The 13,540-nt window shown below is 41.6% G+C and overlaps 1 protein-coding gene across 1 annotated transcript in view; it reads right to left on the bottom strand.

Moving 5' to 3' along the window:
- Window positions 1-13,283, bottom strand: part of LOC121279341 (neurocalcin-delta) — a 484,317-nt gene extending 471,034 nt beyond the window's left edge. The window contains exon 1 of the mRNA XM_041190507.1: window positions 13,121-13,283. The gene's annotated coding sequence lies outside the window, so the exon portion shown is untranslated. The remainder of the gene's footprint in view (window positions 1-13,120) is intronic.
- Window positions 13,284-13,540: the final 257 nt, after the last annotated feature.

Genomic DNA, 13,540 nt, shown 5'->3' with positions numbered 1-13,540 from the left:
CAAAGGATGGCTTTATCAAGACTCCTTTCACTGTACCCAAGTTATAAATCCAGTTTTGTAATGATCACCATGAATTAGAAGCAATGTTGCTGATTTTACAGATAAAATGCCATTTCTTTTCTTAAATATTAAATTGGAAAACAAAAGCATCCTTCATTTCTATACCCCCGATTGTTTGCTGTAATTTAGGTGGAAAATCCACAGAAACTTATGAGGATTGATGCACTCTGCGGATCTGCCAAGGTTATGTAGAAATTCCCCATAGACATTCAATCTGAAGATTGTTAATATCACTTCAGCATTCCAGCTAGACTTTTGTCAACGCTGTTACCATTTCATATTTTCTTTTAAAAAGAGCTCTCCCTATGATAAAAAAAGAACCTCTGTCAAGAAGTTTCCGCCGGTTCCAACACAACTAGTACAATGGGCTTGATTTCCTTAACTTGCGAACGTAGGAGGCACCCTCTTCCCTTGTGCCGGGTAATTCATAAAAATAGCTGTCTGCAGTGCTGCTTCCATCTCTTTTAACATGACAGTATCCTTCAGTGTAATCACTGTCATTGTGTTTATAGGTCCTAGGCTGAAGTTATACCGCCATTCCCAAAGCGGTTTTGAGTGCACATTAATGTAAAAAAGCTCCAGCAAACACTAAAGCTAAGTACTTATGAGAGGCCACCGAATACTGATCTGGCTTTGTGCCAGTTGAAGCGTAGTCTTGCATGAAGCTAGTTTTTAAAAGCGTGCTCAGGAAGCCCATCTGAAGCAATTTATAAACTTACTGAAGGCCTGGCCTTTTAATTTTAAAATTTAAAAAAAAACACATGCTTCCACCATACATTCCTAACATTAATAGCCACTGGTACTCCCTGCACAGCTTAAAGCAATTGCTCACAGAATTTCAGTCCCCAGCTGCTAATCTCAGATTGTAATGCACTATAACTGCAGCCATACATTACTCCAAAAGAAGCTGACAGATATCTATGCTTTCATTGTAGTAATGTTAATAAAAATTTGTTAGATGATTCATGGCAGATTCAAATCCAGCAAAGTAAATATACCAGTATATTCCCGGCATGGAATTAATGCAATACAGCGAATATAATCAAGCTCCATCAGATGAGTGTTTTTAATGTACAAATTGAACATGACACTTCACATATACGCACTAAAAGATTTAGCCAGGTCATTTAATTGTTCCTTGCTAATCACTACAGTTTATGTTAAAATGTGAACGATGACGACAATAAAACTACCACAGCAATGCCAGTGGTTAATGTGTTTTGCTCAGGGATCACAGTTTTGAAAATTTTCAATGTTTTGTTGAGGACCATAGCAAAACAGAGATAAAAATAGGCCAAAGGAAAAGCCCTCCAGTGGTTGTTGTCATTACTGGCACAAATAAGAGGTCCACAGCTGTCAGAGGTCAAACCTTGTATGTCTTAGAATTACATAATAATCCAGCACAGGAGGTGGCCACTTGGTCCATCAAGCCTGCACCAGCCCTTTCAAAAAGCTATCCAGTTAGTTCCACTCCCTGCTCTTTCCCCACATCCCTACATCTCGTTCAAGTATTTATCTAACTCCTTTCTGAAAGCTATGATTGAATCTATATCCCCACCACCCTATTAGGTAGGTGCATTCTAAATCCCAACCACCTGTGGCTAAAAAAGGTTTTTCTTTGTGTCATCTCTGCCAATCACCTAAAATCCGTGCCCTGTGAGTTCCTCAGAGAACATAGGAATTGGTAGACGAGACAAAGCCAAGGTCCATCTAATTCAATGTTAACTATCCTGGTGGTCCAATGATACATGGGCAATTGTTGATTAATTATGGCAATGTCTCTCAATTAGTCTACCACATGATTAGACACGAGGCGAAGAAAACCCCACTGGTGGAAAGTTTTGGGAATCGTGTCCAAAGTCACCTATTTCTCCCAAAATGCTGCATTTGCCACATGTCATATCCGAAATTACTCTTACACTTAAGTATTATTTTCGGAAAGGTAGCTCTCCCAGTACAACCATCTTCAGTTCCTACATCAGTGACCTTCCTTCTATCTCAAGTCAAGCATGTGGTTACACTCTTGAAATTCCTGTGTTCAGCACCACTCAAATCCTCTGAAGATAAAACAGGATCTGGACCACATCCGGACTTGGGCTAATCAGATGCAAGTAATACTTATGCCACCAACGCCCAGCAAAAAAACCTGACTGATCTTCAACATCTTGGGGATTGTCACTGATCAGAAGTTGACCTTGGATTTTTGAACAAAAAGAACAGAGGCGGGTAACTCTAGGACAATTGGCTCAATTTCTGGCCTCTCAAAGCCACTCTACCATCTACAAGATTCAAGTCATGGAATACCCAAAACACACCTGGATGGATACAGCACAAGAATTCAAGATGTTTAACTGCTTCCATCATTGGTGTACTAACTGCAATATATACTGACTACACGATACAGTTTAGCAACTCACCAAGGTTACTTGGACAGCACCTCCCAACCCTGCAACCTCTACCACCAAGAAGGACAAGAGCAGCAATGTCATGGGTATACCATTATTTCCAGCTTTTGCTCCAAGTCACACAATGCTAACATGGACATGCATCACCTTGTCTTTGGGTTAATATCCCAAAATTCTCTATTTTACACTATTGTGGGAAATCAATCCCCCAAGGACAACTGTTGTTGAACAAGGCAGGTTCTCAGGGCAACTAACGAAAGAAGGATAAATGTGGTCCTGTTAACACACCATCATTCAGAACAAGTATCTTACCATTCACAACTGACAGTTATGCATATGAACTTGTGGACTCACCAATTCCTGGCTGTATTGACTCTTTTGATCCATATTGTTTTTTGGCATCACTGCATACCAAATGTTTCATATTTGCTTCTCTCCCTCCCAACAACCTGGAATTGCTAGGCTAGTGACATTGACTGGTGAAGAGTATAAAAAGGACTCAATTTTTACGGAAAAACTCAGCAGGTCTGGCAGCATCGGCGGAGAAGAAAAGAGTTGACGTTTCGAGTCCTCATGACCCTTCGACAGGCAAGTTCTGTCGAAGGGTCATGAGGACTTGAAACGTCAACTCTTTTCTCCTCCACCGACGCTGCCAGACCTGCTGAGTTTTTCTAAGTAATTCTGTTTTTGTTTTGGATTTCCAGTATCCGCAGTTTTTTTGTTTTTATCAATTTTTACAGAGTTGGGTTGACTCTGGAACCATTTAAAAATGGCAGGAGGGACCTGATATGGGGACTCCTGCTGCCAATCCCGTCAACTTTCACTAGTGCAGGATAAGGACTCCCGACCTGGCCAGCTCCATTGAGAGAGTAGGCAGCTTGTAGCCCTCCACAATTTTCATGGAGTCGGTCCCATGCCTCATTGTTCATGGCCTCTCAGGAGGTATCAAGAACCATAGTCTGGATTCAGGAACCTTTTGAAAGGCAAGGTTAGGAAATCTTACCCATGTCACCTCCATGCCCTTTCACCTAGTATGCACTGTGTGCACGACCAATGAGCCAAATAATAACAATGGCAAGTGTTGGAATGCTGAGAAAAGTCAAAAAAAATCCTTTCAGAAAACTGCCTTGAAAAAGGAAATTGATGTGCCAACAACTCAAGTGTCAGTCAAGATGTTATCAGTAGTAGAAGCTTTCCCCATTTCACACCTCTTAGTCCTGTCCAAATAAACAGACATTGACAAAAGGGATCACAGAAAGAATAACTTATCCTCATAAAGATGGCAATCAAGCAAGCTTCACTTTATCCACAAAGACCCTATTGAATTAATGCATTTGTGTGTCTTGCAGCTCAACCAAGCCCTCACAATGATCCCTGGTGGAGAATCAGCTGTCTAGTCATCTGTTTCTGCTGATACAGTTCCCTGATTGGTCGTGGTGAATGCTTGGCTGAACTCCAAGACTCACAAATGCCATAGTTCAGCAGGGATCTGCCTCAGCACTCACCCACCACGTAGCTGCCTACAATCTGTTTCTGGCATCGGTGGGCCTGATCTCTCCTACTCACATCTACCCAGAGCAAAGACTGCACTTAACAGGGCCCTTTGAACAGAAGCGAGTCTGTCGAGTCAGAAAATTTCCCAACTCAAGCTACCCGCCTCACTAGCAAAAATCCAGCCTTAAGTTTCTTTTGTGCTATTTATATATTAGGGTTATTAATAATCCAGTCTCAAACAATTCACTTTGTCTGGAAACAATGCAACAACATTCACTAGCTCAGTACAAGCTTACAAACTCCACTTGTCCCCTCTGGACCTCAAACAGTTGCTACTTATTAGAAAGACTGAGAGTTAATGAAATAATCTCTAAATGCTTATACAGAGACAGACAAGCCATTACAGCTATGACTTTCCTTATAAGCTTCTGTGATTAACAGGTTAGAAGCTGACATTTAAATACTAGAGGCTTCTTTATTGATGGATTAATTCCGTTTAATGGAAATGATACCAACCTGTCTCTTTATTTGAACACATATGTGTAGAGAATTGATCCTTGTTAACAAAACACCATATACGGTGAATGGCAGCCAATTAATTTGAATCTAAGCATTTTTAAAAAACAACTTATTCCATGCATTTTATGGTGTGCACGTTACATAAATTGGCTGCAGCCTCATTAAAGGACTGCTGCCAATATCATGATTGAAGAGAAATGGATCAAATATGGAACTACAAATTCTTCTCTTACAGTCAAATCCAATAAATTCACCAGGTGCCAAGATAGACCCTTTCTATCCTGGGCACGAAGATTTGTGCAGTTAATGGCAATGGTGCACTTCAGTTCACTCCTTTTGACCATAGAGATTTGGGACTGAACGTGCCACTCTGCTGTCCCCGGTTTTTGGATTTTCCCAGCCGAAGAGACAGAGTACATTGAATACATTCACCCATATTTAGTCAGGTACATTCAAATGTTATTCATGGTAATGCACCATCAAATGCATGTCTCCAGAAATTACCAACTCATCGATGCAAGGAGCCAAAACACCATTAACTTTCTGGTGCCAGGCACAGCCAAGATGGCAGTGAAGCAGGAGGTTTCAAATTATAAAGCTTCCTTGCCTAGTGCAATTAAACACAGTCATTTTTAAAAAAAAAACATATTTTTCTCAGCCCTGTCGGTGAAGCTACTTTGCAATAAGTATTGACATTCAACAGCATTACTATCACTAAATCCCCCACTATCAACATCCTGGGGATTCCCATTGACCAGGAACTGAACAGGACCAGCCGTATAAATACTGTGGCTACAAGAGCAGGTCAGAGGCTAGGAATCCTGCGACATGTAGCTCACCTAATGCCCCAAAGCCACCATCTACAAAGCACAAGTCAGGCGTGTGACAGAATACCCTCCACTTGCCTGGATGAGTGCAGCTCCAACAGCACTTAAGAAGCGCAATACTACCCAGGACAAAGCAGCCCACTTGATTGGCACCTTATCCACCACCTTTATCATTCACTCCCTCCACCTTCAATGCACAGTGGCAGCAGTGTGAACCATCTACAAGGTGCACTGCAACTCACCAAGGCTCTTTCAACAGCACCTTCCAAACCTATGACCTCTACCACCTAGAAGAACAAGGGCAGCAAATGTATGGGAACACAATTACCTGCAAGCTCCCCTCCAAGTGACACGCCATCCTGACTTGGAACTATATTGCCTTTCCTTCACTGTAACTGGGTCAAAATCCTGGAACTCCCTTCCTAACAGCACTGTGGATGTGACTATAATACATGGACTGCAGGGGTTCAAGAAGGCAGCTCACCACCACCATCTCAAGGGCAACTGGGGATGGGCAACATGTTGGTCTAGCTAGCGACAGTCACATCCCATGAATTTTTTTAAAGTCATTTTCATCCATCTTCAACCCAGAGCAGGACCCCAGTGGCAGCAGAAAGATCACCAAAAAGACAAATTCAAGTAAGCCTTGGAAGATTCGATAGTTTCTGCAGCTTTCAGAGACAAGTTGATGCAAAGCCCACCGCACTCCCAAAAGATCAGAAAATCCACCTTAAATATATATATTTATAAAGTACTTACAGTTGTAACATATTTCTTACCCGGGACACCAACCCAACAAGCCTTCAGTTCCCCGACGCTGCTTACCTCCAGAGCTATTTAGTTCCAACCGCAGTGATCACCAGAGATGCCAAGGAAGTCCAGCCTGCGCTCAGTTTAATATATGATACAATTGGACCAGATTTTTAACAGGTAACAACTTAGCAAATGGCGTTTGAAGGACATGTGACACGGAAACAATAAAAAGCAGTGGCCTTGCATTCAATCCGTCTTCTGTTTGGAGATCGGAGAATGAAATGGACCCAGGCTGAGCTTTGGCTGCTTGCGCTGGAGAGTTATCAGTGAGTGCCACAATTGAGATGGTGGGATCTTTCAGCCTTATAGCAAGTTGGATCCTTGGGACCACCCATGGTTGCACAGCAGGTTGCTCTGTAACGCAACAGGAATGATCACAGCTGCTGTGCAATTAGGAGTTACTGATATTTTAATTAGTCAAGCATTTTTGACGGGTTGTTCTGGGTACGCATTCCAAAGCATTTCACTGGCAACTCGGCGATTCAATTATAGCTACAGCAATTACTAAATGCTGCAGTACTGATCATGAATGAATCCAGTATTCAGTCTGTGACAGCGATGCAAATTACCAATGAGACTTAAACACAGCAAATTAAGGAACAATCATAATGTTTAGGATTTGTTAAACAGGAAAATAACTTGCCTGTGAAGGCTTTGCTTCGTGAATCTATAGTTAGCTGATGAAGAAATGATTTAGTATGTTTGCTGGTTTGGATGGAGAGTAAATAGGAGGGTACTTGCCAGGAACCCACTAAATACTAATGAAACGACACAGGGAGGGTTCCAAAGCTATAGTCACGGCCCAAAGGAAATCACTACAAAGAGATTTATTTTTCAAAGAATTAAGTTCACACTTCCATTCCTTTCTAAATTAATATTTTTATTTCCCCAGCAGTTACCCAATTTGCTACCACTATTGATATCTCCTGGCCTGATTTCAAAAGCATTTCAATATAATGTGGGAGAAGGTGGCTGCAACTAACAGACATCTTCTTCCTCTGAAACTACATATTGCATTAAAACAATTCCTTGCCAGTCCACTTGTGCTTGTGGGCTGGCCAATTGTAGGAAGAGTATTGCCTCGCTAAAATACAAGTATTCTGTAAAGCTCATCACAAGATAGATAGAAGGCCTTTCAGCCAGTCAGATTTCATACTTTTAAAGCAACCTTACCATATTCTAATTATAGTATTGAACAGTTTTTATTTAAATAAATCCAATGCTTTTAGCCATCATAGGTGGTGTCCTATTCTGGCCGTTGGTTAGCGCCTATAAGGAGATCCCATTGAAACATACAAGATCCTGATGGGGTTGACAGGGTAGACACTGAGAGGATGTTTCCCCTATCTGGGGAATCTAGAACACAAGGGCACAACCTCAGGATAAGGGGCCGATCATTTAGGATGAGGAGAAATTTCTTCACCCAGAGGGTTGTGAATCTTTGGAATTCTTTACCTCAGAAGGTTATGGGTGTTCTATCATTGAGCATATTCAAAGCCAAGATAAATTTTTGATATCTTGGGGAATCAGTGGGGGTGCCGATGGGAAGGTTGAATGGAGGCAAAAGATCAGCCATGTTTGTACTGAATGGGAGAGCAGGCTCGAACGGCCTTATGGCCTGCTCCTATTTCTTATGTTTTTAGGTTCTCAAGAAATATTTTGGCCTGTGTCCTAAGTTTGCCTTTCACAATCTTGAATTTGTGCTCTCTTGCCCTGACATAACCGGAAGTATTGTTTCAATTTCATAATTAGATTAAATGTTGAGTGATACACCTTGATGTGTCTACATCGCCCTTTTAGATGACACAAATCTTAAGCAAACAATAACAGGGGAAATGAAAAATGCTATTTTAAAAGACTGTAAAAAAAAAATCGGACATTTATTATTTTTTGGGGCCGAGTGTGAGCATTTGCAGCTTAGTTATGGTTTAAACACAATTTTCATACTGTGCCAGGTTTCTTCCACATGACCACAACAATAGCACTCAATCCCAAATTCAGAAGAGCTACTGCATAACCTTGTGGTCACTGTGACCGAGCTGGTTAACGTCATCCTAACTCCTGACAAATCCTGAGTTAGTCATGTGCTGCAACACCAGAAATTTGGAGAAACAAGTAAATGCCTGTAGCCCTAATACGCCATTGCTTTTCAAGAATTAATCTACTTCCAAGGTGGTCTTACATTCACACAATCTCTTCTGTTGCCAATAATGCATCCAAGCGTCTCTTGAAGTCACTTGCACAATGTTATTACTCTTTAGGTTCTAACTTCTTTAATTTTAACCTGCACACACACATCCGAAACCACCACCCTAACAAATATTTTTTCTCCTCTGGGATAACTGCATCATTAAAGATATTAAATCAAGGGATATGAGGATAGTGCAGAAAAACTGGACTAAGGTAGATCAGTCAGGATCTGGTTGAATGGCAGAGCAAGCTCAAGGGGCCAAATGGCCTACTGCTGCTCCTAATATGCATCAATTCCTTTTATAATCCTGAAGGAAAGCACACCATCCCAAAAGTCATTGGCCATGAAATTCAATGGGGATTCTGGCGAGGCAGGTGGAACACCCAGAAACGAAAGACTTAAGTGGCCTTTATGCTGCTTGCCCCTCAACTTCCAATGGTCTCCCAAAGTTACAGTGGGAGACTAGCAAAAACCCCTCAGAATTCCATGTCTTTTGTCACGCTGCTGGGATTTTCTTGACCGTTTTTCTACAGAAATATTAGGAAAAAAGAATTACTTTACACGCTGGGAGTTTTAAAAGCAATGTTGTTTTTTCCTTTAATATGAAAAAAGCAGCCAAGACAAAAGGAAGTCTCAATTCAAGATTAAGCTAGTCATTTCTTTCAAAAGCTTTTTTAAAAATTGCAAGTCATTAGCTTGTCCAAGTATTCAGCATTCTGCTGAAAAACCCTGTGGTCTGATGGGGCAGGGGAGCAGTGGGTGGCGAGGAGATAGGCAGGTTTGGACGCAGTGATAGGGACTTTTAAAAATCAGAACACTGCTCCCTCAATAACGTTTTGGTAACTAAGAAGCAAGAAGGTTAAAAGACAGGAGACTGCAGGGAGAGTGGTTCTGGCCCAGGATGAAGGACAGAATACAGAAGAGTTGGTCCATTTAAGTCAAGCAGGATAAGCCACCGATGATGGGTAACAAAGTGTGCAGTAGTTTTATGTTATTATGTGGAAATAAGTAGTGACTGAGCCCAGTGGTGATTTTACCTGTTACTATATACAACTTACCTCAAATTGGAATAAAGCAGTTTGTGATTTGAAACAATTTTGCATCCCAAACTGTTAGCACAATCTGCTGTTCTAAAGATTGAAGAGATCTATGTGGGAAAGGCAAGGGAATGCTTTTGTTACATCCCCAGTTTAGGCTATAAACATAGGGGAGTGCAGGTCAATTCCCAAAAACATAAGATGCCAAGACCATTTAAGAGGGTGACTGATGCTACTGGACCCAAGAGGGGATCTACATCAGATAAAAACTATGTTACAGTCTCCTCTTTTCCCAAGAAGCAAACCAATTTCCTTAAATTTCCATCACAACTGGATTTGTAACATTTAGCATCACCTTTAATGCTCATCTGAACCTTTAGAAGGATATTAATATCCTTCCTACAATTAAATAATCAGGACACCACACAATGGGAGTTGGCCTGCCTTATATGCCACAAAATATAAATTTTTAATCATTGTATCTGTTAATGCTTTACTGTGGCATAAATGAGCTGCTGTGTTGCATTATGCTGCAGCTTTCTTAGCTTTTCCAATTATAACCCCAGGATTTTTTTCCTGATTACTCATCGCAGCACTCCACATCCAATGTATCAAACCTTTTTCTAATTTTAAAGACCAACATCAGATCTCCTCTTAGTCTTCTCTTCTCCAGAGAAAGAGCTTAATTGTTTTCTCAATTCTGCTAAGATCTTTGTAACTCTTTTCTACACTCTCCTCCTATTCTGCAAGCCTATTAGTGTTTTCTTGTGTTTTGGCACAGCTTCCACATTATTATTCATAACCCCACAGCGCCCCCATCCCCAACCACTGATTTGGTATCAACTTCAAATTTCAGTTCTAATTCCCAAGTCCAAATCATTGGTGTGGATGGTAAACAATAGTGGCCCCAGTGCCTATACCTTTTGGAGTTTAGAAGAATGAGAGGTGATCTTATTGAAATATATCAGGTCTTGAGAGGGCTTGATAGGGTGGATACCCAGAGGATGTTTCCTATTATGAGGGAGACTAAAACTAGGGTACATTTTAAGAATAAGCGGTCTATCTTTTAAGACAGAGATGAGGAGAATTTTTTTCTTATGGGGTCGTTAGTCTGTGGAATTCTCTTCCCCAGTGGAGGCTGGGTCTTTACATTTATTTAAGGTTCAGTTAGATAGATTTTCCATAGGAAAGGGAATCAAGGGTCATGGGGGAGGGGTTTAGGGTTAGGCGACAGGAAGGTGGAGCTAAGACCACAACCAGATCAACCATGATCGTACTGAACAGTGGAGCAGGTTTGAAGGCCTACTCCAATAATCCTATGCCAATCCCTTCAGGACACAGTGTCCCACTTTCTGCTAGTCCAAAACTTTCCCTCAAATCCTACCCTTTGTTCTGTAGCCATCTTTCAATCAACTCTGCTACTTGGCTTCTAAAGTAAACTGCTCATTAATTTTAACCCTATTCAGATTTCTTATGTTGTTCAAACCAGGTGGGGATTTGCGTTCCCTACTTGATGTATACGGAAGAACAGGACTGCTACAATACATGCTGCTGGTGTTAGCTTCGCAATCCTTCTCCATGATACTTCTGATCTTCAGACATTATATAAGAATGTGCAGTGTACATTCAAGTGTTATTATTTCAGTAAAGCCAGCCTGCATGTTGAATTGTGACCCAACCACACACCAGAACTTTTGCTGGAAGCCCACAAATATAAAAAGGTCAAACTAGGTGGACAGCAGAGCAAATTAATTTGACTGGTTTTACCAGAACAAAATTCTAGCTGCACTTTAACCAATCGTAGAATAGAATCACACAGCTCAGAGGATGCCATATAGCCCATCATGCCTGTGCCACCTCTTTCAAAGACCTGTCCAGTTTAGGCCCATTTATGTAAATACAAGCAATGCTGGACAGGTTGAACTAGAATTCATTGACTAACATGTTTACTTGCGTGGGAACTAAGGTATTCTAACCACCTTTATTGTTCTTACAAAAAGGGATGATATCATGTTTTACTTCTAATTTATTTCACATCAAATTGACTTTAATACAAGGTAGTTAATCATTTCAAGGGAAAAAAAGCTTCACATGATTTGTTATTGTCAAATGCAATGTCATTCCAGTCATCATTTCACTTTTGGCAATTTCTGCACCAACAGTGCATAGGAACAACGCCTGAATCAGGCGGAGAACACCAGCAGCCAATATATTCATTGGCAGCTTACCATTAGCACTCCATGAGGCCAAGGGACTTGTGCAAAAATATTTTTTTCCAGCTTCATAACTGGTCAATTGTACAATAATAAGCAAGCATGCAGTGACCAGTAGCCAAATATAAGGATCAACCAATATAATACACTTTTATCACTTGAATGGGGTCTGCAACATGCACTCTCTTACACCGTGAAGGTTTCCAATGCCCCTTCAATTCTCTTACACAGTCATCTAAGAATTCATGTCGTTCCAAGGTAAAAACAGAAAAAAATGGGAGAAATTCACAAGAAGGCAATCGGAAAGAGATAGGCAGGTTCATGGTTCTAAATCACTCTCCATCAGAATTTACTAACTGCATGTAATACACCTTGCACCTCCATTTAGCACTTCAACCCTTAACAAAACCATCAGATCCATCAGCTACCACTTTGTAAAAATGCTGCTTCTGATCAGGGGTCCCTGTGAACAGTTGTCTGGTCATTATTTATCAAGGCAATAGCTGACTCCTGTGTAACACCAGCATTTCTCATTTTCAGGCTTCCAGAATTCTATTCCTCTTTCGTCATGCCCAGATCAGTTAGACACACACATCTTTTTTTCTCTAAATATGCACACAGAGATTAGAAAAATGTGATCACATTGTGTATATAAAAAGCAGACCAAGCAGTTGCACTACACATTTATGAAATATTTGCTTAAAATGAAACATTTAAATATTGCAGAAATTGATTCACTCTCCATGCATTCCAGTCCTGCGCTGGACAATACAGTATATTCCTTAGAACTGATGGGGGTGGGGGGGGGGGGAGGTGATTTGGGCACCTGAGTGAAGTATTGTGGCTGGAAATACCACGGGTGCTTCTTTCCTCTTTGTGCTATGTGTAACTAAATCTGCAATGCTGTAATGCAATGCCCCCCTTGGAAGAATTTGATGCAGTAAGACATTCTTGTGTATGAACTGGTGTGTGCAAATTGCTCAATTTGGTTTTAATTAGAACCGAGATGGACCCCTTAATTTGCCTCCCAGCCCTGTGACCATGTAGTGAGAGCTGGTGGATGTCAATACAAAAGGGACGAGGGAGGAGAGCCGCCCCTGCTATCTGTAAACTTCATTTCACCCAGCAACAGGCAAGGCAGCAGCTGCAAAAGTAATCCCGTCAAGTTCAAGCAGAGAACTCCGAAATTCCCTGATCCCAGACCAGTCTCCTCAGTAACGGTCTGCTGAGGATGACCAAAGATAAACAGCGAGTCGAGCTCGGCGTTTTAAAAGATGTCTCAGCCTCTCCGGTGGGTAGGCTGAATCTTGAATTGTATTCCCTTGCCAGAGCCGACCGACAGCAGAGTAAAGAGATGGACCTGGTACAAACTAACCCCCTGCCCTTATTGCCCACGGGCAGAGAGAAGGATAGGGGGTTCGCTCAATAATCCCCGCAGAGTGGATCTCTGCTATGCTGCACCCAGCCCCATTTACAATACGGCTAAATACAGAGAGAGAGAGAGAGAGGATAATCCAATTCCCCGCTTCATTCAACACGCGAATCTCAAAATAAAACTCACCCAAACACCCCGATCTTCCCCTGGCTGGTTGTCCGCAAAGCGGGTTCAATGAAGTGGCAGGGCGATAAAGCTCTCTAATTCTTGCCCTCCCAGTCCAGATCTAAACCCTTCAGTCTCCCCCCACGATGGATCCGGCTCAATAGAAACAGCGAAAGACCCACTGACGTCAGCCTATAGCTCCATGTGTGGCCAATTGGAGAAGCAACTTGAGGGATGGGAAAACATCTCTGAACACAGAAGCAGAAGTGTAAAAGATCACAAATCAAAGCCGCCCCCTTGGTCCCCACAGCTTAAACACCAGGCCACATTTGCTGGAGGATTCAGAACGCAAAGATCAAGGGGAGCAGAAATGCTGGAACATAGTTCCCAGTGCAGAGAGGAAGGCTTGTGACTGAAAAGTTATGCATGTGTATAATTGGG

The sequence above is a fragment of the Carcharodon carcharias genome, chromosome 6 (genome assembly GCF_017639515.1).
Source record: "Carcharodon carcharias isolate sCarCar2 chromosome 6, sCarCar2.pri, whole genome shotgun sequence".
In the NCBI taxonomy this organism is placed as follows: Eukaryota; Metazoa; Chordata; class Chondrichthyes; order Lamniformes; family Lamnidae; genus Carcharodon; species Carcharodon carcharias.
The sequence above is the reverse complement of the archived record's forward strand: the minus strand, read 5'-3'. Positions and strand labels throughout refer to the sequence as shown.